This window comes from Mixophyes fleayi, chromosome 1 (assembly GCF_038048845.1).
Source record: "Mixophyes fleayi isolate aMixFle1 chromosome 1, aMixFle1.hap1, whole genome shotgun sequence".
In the NCBI taxonomy this organism is placed as follows: Eukaryota; Metazoa; Chordata; class Amphibia; order Anura; family Limnodynastidae; genus Mixophyes; species Mixophyes fleayi.
In genome coordinates this window covers 194,436,313-194,444,449 of record NC_134402.1, presented here as the reverse complement: position 1 = coordinate 194,444,449, position 8,137 = coordinate 194,436,313, and the positions used below count along the sequence as shown (strand labels likewise).

The 8,137-nt window shown below is 40.9% G+C and overlaps 1 protein-coding gene across 1 annotated transcript in view; it reads right to left on the bottom strand.

The window, feature by feature from the left end:
- Nucleotides 1-7,684, bottom strand: part of DOT1L (DOT1 like histone lysine methyltransferase) — a 140,121-nt gene extending 132,437 nt beyond the window's left edge. Inside the window, exon 1 of the mRNA XM_075204711.1 lies at nt 7,241-7,684. The gene's annotated coding sequence lies outside the window, so the exon portion shown is untranslated. The remainder of the gene's footprint in view (nt 1-7,240) is intronic.
- Nucleotides 7,685-8,137: the final 453 nt, after the last annotated feature.

The following is an 8,137-nucleotide window of genomic DNA, read 5'->3' as shown; positions in this document are numbered from 1 at the left end:
CCATATTTTGGCTACTGTGACTGGACCACTAATAAATAACTTGTGATATAAATTTATTTAAAGGAAAAAGCGCAGGCCGCTTATTTATATAATTGCACATGCACTTATTTTTGATATTGTGGAGATAGTAAATCGCTATCTCTGAGACCAGGGTAGAAATTTTGTTTTGCTGTTTTAACCTTTCTAAAGGAAATGCCTTATTTTTTATGTATATATCTGATACAAAGAGCCTCTGTGGATGGAGGTCTTTTGTGTATTGGGATGTGTTTTACATGGAAGTGTCATTGTTTGGGGTTTGTAAGGTTGCTAGTGTAAACCTCCAATTAGGCATATGGGGAGTGAGTCTGATAGAAGGAAATGCCTGCTCTGGCCAAAGAACCAGCAGGGGGTCATTACTGTGTGGCCTTTTGTCAGAGTGTTCAAACCTTTTTGAACATTGTAAACAGCATGTGATGCAGGACATCACAGCATCTCTATAGTTTCATAGATAAGTGTAAATATTGTTGGCTTTGCAATGCATGTAAATCCATGTGTGTGTAAACACATTGCTTCCCGATTCTAAAAATAGCCTGTGTCCAAACTGTATAAAAGGCACTGGCTTGTATTGAAAAGTTGTTGTTCTTGTTTCATCTGACCTGATCACTGGTACCTCCAACCTTTGTGACAGCAAATAAACATCACTAGCTTCAAAGACCTGCTTGAAAACATCTTCAACATTGCTGTATTCCTGTGACCTGCAAATTAGACCCTAAATCTAATCCGTTCTCTGGCTGTATGAGGATGGACCCAGCTTTTCCGGTACCACCGCTCTGCCTGCTACCTTGCAGCCCTGGTCAGTGCGATAGGCCAGGGGGGATCCATTCCAGCAACCCTGACCTATAGGAAGGAGGTCAGGAGTACCAGTCCAGGTACACCAGTAACAGGGCACACTCGCAGCGTCAGTTACCCAGAAGAAACCTGGTACTGGATGCCAGTAAGGAGTCCAGTGGTGGCAGCATTTTTAAGTCCCTCCTACAGCCGCAAGAGGGCGCATTTGGGATAATGAAAGGGAACAGTGGTTCCCAGCAGCAACAGACAGGGTGTCATAGGTGGTCCATCCTGTTACAATCATATTAAACAGTTTCTTATTAGAGCCCTCCGAAAGATGAGCAAATCTATAACACCTGTAAAATAGGGATTGACGCCCAAATTAAATGCTTGGTCAAAAATAAAAAAAATACGACCAAACACTACATAATGGTAAGTCAAGAACTTGCATGCTGTACTGACAAGGCAATTATAGTGATTGATGAATGCTGTTTTTACGAGCATTAAAGCTTGTTTACTACATGGTGAACACAGCTCACAGCAAAACACTAAAAAAAAAAAGGCTAAACCTCTGTGTGTATTCATAGTATATTTTACTCACTGAAAAGTTGGTGGCAATTAACTAAATGATTCACCTCAAAACAAATTCAGTGCTTTTTCTTGAAATGATCACATGCAGAAAAACAGGAGACGCTTGCACAGCAAAGGCAAAATGCCACCTAACACACCCACTTATTTACCACACCCTGCCACAGTAACTTCAGAGACAAATATCCACAAACGAAACCTCATAAATACATAGCTATTGCATTTGTTCTAAAATGTCAAACACTGCTCATACTTCCTGTATCAGACCGAGCACAAATAATCTTTATGCAAACCAAGTGGGACACTACTAGATTTATATACACATACATACACACACCGAGTGGCCACTATTATTTACACCTCCTGTTCAGTAATGCAAATACCTAATCAGTCAACCACATGGCAGCATATCAATGCATCAAGACATGTAGTTCAGAAGGTTCAGCTGTTGTTGTTTAGACCAAACAGAAAAGGGAGAAGAAATGTGATCTAAGAGACTTTGACTGTGAAATGATTGTTGGTCATTTCAATATATCTGAAACTGCTGGTCTCCTGGGATTTTCACACACACAATCTCTAGAGTTTACACAGAATGGTGGACAGAACAAAAAGCATCCCATGAGTGTCAGTTATGTGGGCAAGAACGTTATATTAATGTGTGCTCAAATGAGAATAACCAAACTGATTCAAGCTGACAGGAACGCGACAGTAACCCAAATAACCATGCGTCATTGGTAAGCATTAGAGACTCTCTGAATGCACAGCATATCAATGGATGGACCTCAGTAGAACACACCTGGTTCCACTACCGTCAGCTAGAGAACTGGAAACAGACTACAGGCTCACCAAACTGGGGCAGTTGAAATATGTAAATATGTCACCTGGTCTGACGAACCTTGATTTCTGCTGAGACGTGCAGATGGTATGGTCAGAAAGACAATATGTATCCATGGATCCTGCCTTGTAACAACGGTGCAGGTTAGTGATGGTGGTGTAGGAAATGTCTTCTTGGTACACATTAGGCCACTTAATATCAATGGAACATTGTTTAAATCTAAACCGAGTATTGTTGCTGACCAAGTGCATCCCTTTATGGCCACAGTCTAGCAATCTTCTAATGACTACATGCAGCTCAATAACGAACCATGTCACAAAGTACACGTGATCTCAAACTAGTTCCACAAAAACGAACAAGGAGTTCAGTGTACAACCATGGCCAAAAGTTTTGAGAATGACACAAGTATTGGTTTTCACAAAGTTTGCTACCTCAGTGTTTTTAGACTTTTTTGTCAGATGTTGCTATGGTATATACTGAAGTAAAATTACAAGCATTGCAAAAACTTAATGTAATGGTCAATAAAAGCCTTTGACACTTATGAAAAGTCAATATCGGCAGCGTTGACCCTTCTTTTTGAAGACCTCTGCAATTCGCCCTGGTGTGCTGTCAATCAACTTCTGGGCCACATACTGACTGATGGCTGCCCATTCTTGCCTAATCATTGCTTAAAGTTTGTAAGAATTTGTGGGTATTTGTTTGTCCACCCTGGCATAAAATTTATGCCAGCTCGCATTAATTATATTTTTATATATATTTTTTTACATTTGTTATATTGTGTATTTTACTCAACTAATAGCGCCGAAGTGTGTCCCTTTGGGAAGGTTTTTTTTGTTTGTTTGTCCACCCGCCTCTTGAGGATTTACCACAAGTTCTCAATGGGATTAAGGTCTGGGGAGTTTCCTGGCCCTGGACCCAAAATATTGATGTTTTCATCCCTGAGCCGCTTCGTTATCACTTTTGCCTTATGGCAAGGTGCTCCATCATGCTGGAAAAAGCAATGTTCATCAAACGGTTCTTGGATGGTTGGGAGAAGTTGCTCTTGGGGATGTTTTGGTACCTTTATTGATGGCTGTGCTCTTAGGCAAAATTGGGAGACCATTCATGTGTGGGGTTGCTTCTCAGCCCATTCCCTTGGCTGAGAAGGTACACCACACCTGAATGGTCTCAGGATGCTTTACTGTTTGCATGATACAGGACTGATGGTAGCGCTCACTTTTCCTTCCCTGGACAGGAGTTTTTCCAGATGCCACAAACAATCTGAAAGGGGATTCATCAGTGAAAATGACTTTACCCCAGTCCTGTTGCCATTCTTGAGCAAGTTCTGCACTGGTGGTGCGCCGATCCCGCAGCTGAATCAACTTAAGGAGAACGCCTAGCAAGCACCCCGAAGCCTTCTTCACAACTACTGAACCTTTCCTTGAAGTTCTTGATGATCCGATAAATGGCTGATTTAGGTGCTATCTTAATTACAGCAATAGCCTTGCCTGTGAAGCCCTTTTTGTGCAAAGCAATGATGACTGCACTTGTTTCCATGCAGGTAACCATGGCTAACAGAGGAAAAACATTGATATCAAACACCATCCTCCTTTTAAGCTTCCAGTCTGTTATTCTACCTCAGTCAGCATGACAGAGTGATCTCCAGCCTTGTCCTCATCAACACTCTCACCTTTGTTAATGAGAAAATCACTGACCTGATGTCAGCTTGGCCTTTTGTGGGTGGGCTGAAATGCAGTGGAAGTGTTTTGGGGATAAAGTTCATAGTCATGGCAGAGAGGGACTTTGAAATGAATTGCAATTCATCTGATCACTCTTCTGGAGTATATGCAAATTGGCATCATAAAAACTAAGGCAGCAGACTTTGTAAAAAATAATATTTGTGTCATTCGCAAAACTTTTGGCCATAACTGTACTCCAATGGCCTCCACAGTTTTTAGGTCTCAATCCAATAGAGTACCTTCAGCCTTACAGCTCTTTAACAAGGAGTTTGATTTATAACCATGGACTTATCTGTGTGGAGTTTGTATGTTCTCCCCATTTTTGCATGGGTTTACTCCAGGTGCTCCAGTTTCCTCCCACACTCCATAAACATACTAGGATGATTGGCTGCGTTAACGTGTGTATGTGTGGAGGAGGGTGTAGGGAATTTAGGCTGTAAGCTCCAATGGGGCAGGGACTGATGTGGATGACAAATATTCTCTGTACAGCGCTGTGGAAATTATGGTGCTATATAAATAAAGGATGATATTTCCAGCACCTTGCTGAATCCATGCCAAGAAGAATTCAAGCTGTTACTACCCAATCCTAGAAAGGTGCATCCAATTAAGTGGCCAGTGAGTGATATACAGACACACATACACACCCACTGAGCTTTGTATTTAAAGTTTGTACAGCTAAAATTAACCATTAGTAGTCTTGGACTTAACATTTTGTAGGTACATATGGAGATTACTAATAAGTACAGGGTGCAGGGAGTTAACTTTTTTCTTAAGAGATTTAAAGTCTCAAATTTTAAACTCTTCCCCCCCCCCCCCCCCCCCCCTTAAATCTCAACAGCATGGCCGATAAAAAAAATAAAAAAAAAACGACATTATGGGGCATATTCAATTGTTGGCGAAAACACCAAAAATCTCGCGGGGCGCGCACTAATACCGTTATTACAGTAATAGTGCGTGTAAATACCATCACGGTAGTTTTCTCACTGGATTTCAGCTCGCAGCTCCCTGAGCACGAGCTGAAATCCAGCTTACTATTACCGTAACAACGGTAATAGTTTTAACGCCGTGGGGATTCAGAACAATTGAAAATGCCCCTATATGTCTATTAACCATGGTTTTGTCTATCAGCTGAAAGCCCAACACTCACTCCTGGCTTATTGAAGATATAAAGTAACACCATGAGGTAAATTAATCAAATAGCGATTTTTGCAAATCGCTGATGTCCGGCAACTTTGTATGGTAAATTTAAAGCAGCACTGGATTTAAATGCAAAACTTGCCTTTAAAGCTATTGCAGCTTTAACTTTACCATGTAAAGTCACAGGATACCGGCGGTTTGCAAAAATCGCTATTTGATAAATTTATCCCCATGAGTAAGAATCTAGTGGTGGTCAGGTTTCCCAGAAGAGGAATGCCCAAGGTCTGGGAAACCATTTCTCATTTGGCAAAAGGCATTCTTCAAAAAAAGGCATAGAACATGAGTGGTCCCTTAAAACAAGATGCAGCTTTGGAGAAGGAACTGAAGAGATAAGGCAATTACAAGAGTAACTCAAAGGATTTGAATATTATATACATGTGGTTTATAAACCACATTAAACATGTAGCTGTGCATAGTTTAACACCCTTAAAAGCAAAATCTGTTTTTGTCAATACTACAAAATTAACATCCAGTTGCAACATTTTACACTCTAGTGGTTTCAGAATCACAGAATTTGACAAACCTTCTCATAACTGGATGTTTATAATCTCAATCGGGATTATTCAAACAACTGAATATAAAATGTGCTCAAAAACACTATACCAAGAACCAGTAAGTAACACCACAATGACATGGGTAAACAAACCCATGGCAGTGACACTAGAATGTCATTTTTCTAAACAAACATTTTATTATTTGTGGTTTATTAATCTGATTATCAACCATAATTTTAGATTACGTAATTTAACTCACCTACGTGGCAGCCTACACATCCCAATTACACCTGCATGATACTCAGTGAGAAAGAACCCTAATGCACTGCTAATATACAAACCATTTGTTCTCTCAATATAATTGCTACACGGAAGTCAAGGATTTCACTGAACAGGTTATGTGTAGTTTTTATCTCGTTCATTATACATAGCATTAATTTTTACATTTTTATTATGTTACAGGTGATAAACACTGCAGCAGTCCACAATGCAAGTTTACATTTAACTACATATGCAAGTGTTAGCAGCAGTTCCCCTCTGGCCCTTTAAAACATTACCGCGCACAAGGCCTGTGGGATGGAAGGGGAAAAGAAGGGGGAGCAACAGTTGCTATCGAGCGGGTAAACGCTATGTCCCCCCCAGCCAATCATCAAACCAGGGCCTTATTAACCCTTCAAGAGCAGGAGGCGGGAATGGATATAAACAGAGCAGCTTCTTACAAACTCAAAATCTACACTAACATTAGTGTAACTAGTGAAAGAGCTGTAATGATCAAACAAACTTTAGAGTATTTTGCACATTCAATGAATCAGGTCCCTGAAGACAAGCAGGAACAAATGTATGTACTAAAACAATTGGAAAACACACAAAAACAGAAGACAAAACTGTCTAAAAGCCAAAAACTATTTTTATACCTGTAGCATGTGGCCACTACACATAAACACTCCAAGTACAGCAGACAGTTGTGCACATACATTGTAAAGCAAGAACCAATGTAAGATATGATAGGATAGCAAAACACTGGTATGATGAAGGTGAAAATGGTAATCAGTCCAAGCAGCCATAAGGCATGCAAAGGTGTGGAAGGAGGGAGGATTATAAACAACTTTAGGTGTGCAATGAAAAGAGTGTTATTTTAACAGTCAAACAGTTGCAGGTCACAGGGTTATAAGTGGGAGTGGACTGCATATTTCTCTTTTCCTTTCCCCTGTATACATGACTTTAGGGGCAGTGTATTGACATTGATCAAATAGGGCAAAGGTCAAATACGTTAGCACTGCAAACCACAAACATAGTATATAGTACTATTGAGGGGCATTTCTGTTATATACAATAAATATACTATAAGTGCTTTGATTATACACACATTTTGAAACGTTGTAAACACATCTTTAGTTGACAGCTATCGAAACATCTGGCCAAACATACGTTTTCACAACTAAGTTCAATTATTAAAATACTGGTATATTTAGAGAGGAATGTCAACATGAATAGAAGGCTATTTTTACAATATTCCACTCGATTTAAGCAATATATAACATAGAAACAAAGATAAACGTCTCCCTTGCGGCCTTCCCAGTAACACTAATCCCCGCACTCACGTAGACAGGCAACGGCCAGGGATAGACGGCAGGCTCGGCTCCCACCGGCGACTTGAGCCTGAGTTCCAGCTTCTCGCCCATGTCCTGAGAGCATACTAATCCCAATGCAGCAGCGGTGAAGAGAAATACGAATTTATGTTGCGATCGATACTGTGACTTTGTCCTGCCGGTCCCCGGGTCTCACTCCTCTACACACTCGGCGGCTTTACAGCGCCATATTGGACCCGGCGCCAAGCAACAATGAGCTGAGGGCCGGGTCAAACCACCGTGTAGGTGGAGGAGGGGCATATGGAGTGTCCGCCTTCCGAGGAAAAGAATTAAATAATCCAGCGGGGTGTCCTCACATGGCCCCTTAGCCTCAAATGTAAGGGTGACAGGCGGGGAATGAAGGGCGGAGAACAAAGACCAAAATAGTAAGGACCGTCACAGAGGTCCTCGTGTGAGTCGATGGTCTCACTGAGACAAAGCAATGAACCCTACAATGCACACTTGCCTATACAAGGCACCCTAAATTCTAGCAGTCGGTGGACTGATCCAAGTCAGAGAGAAAGGGTGTGCACGACGTCCTAATTACCAGGGAGATTACTGGCTGATGTCACGAGTCATCGCTTGTAAAAAAAAAAAAAATATATAGGCTCTGTAAAGTTTCTATTGATTATTATTAGGATATATTTGGTATTCTTGTTTGGTGGGTAAAGTAGTGATGCTAAGTTATGATCAAAGAAAGAATGATCCAAATGGTAGACTGAGGGGAAAATGAAAATAGAGCTGGCACCCCGGACGTACATGGTTCCCCCTATGACACTAGTGTGTTATTCTGTTACCTGCCATGTTCTCGTTTTGCACAAATAATTGTCATCATATAACGTAGAAACTGGAACACATTACATTATAAAC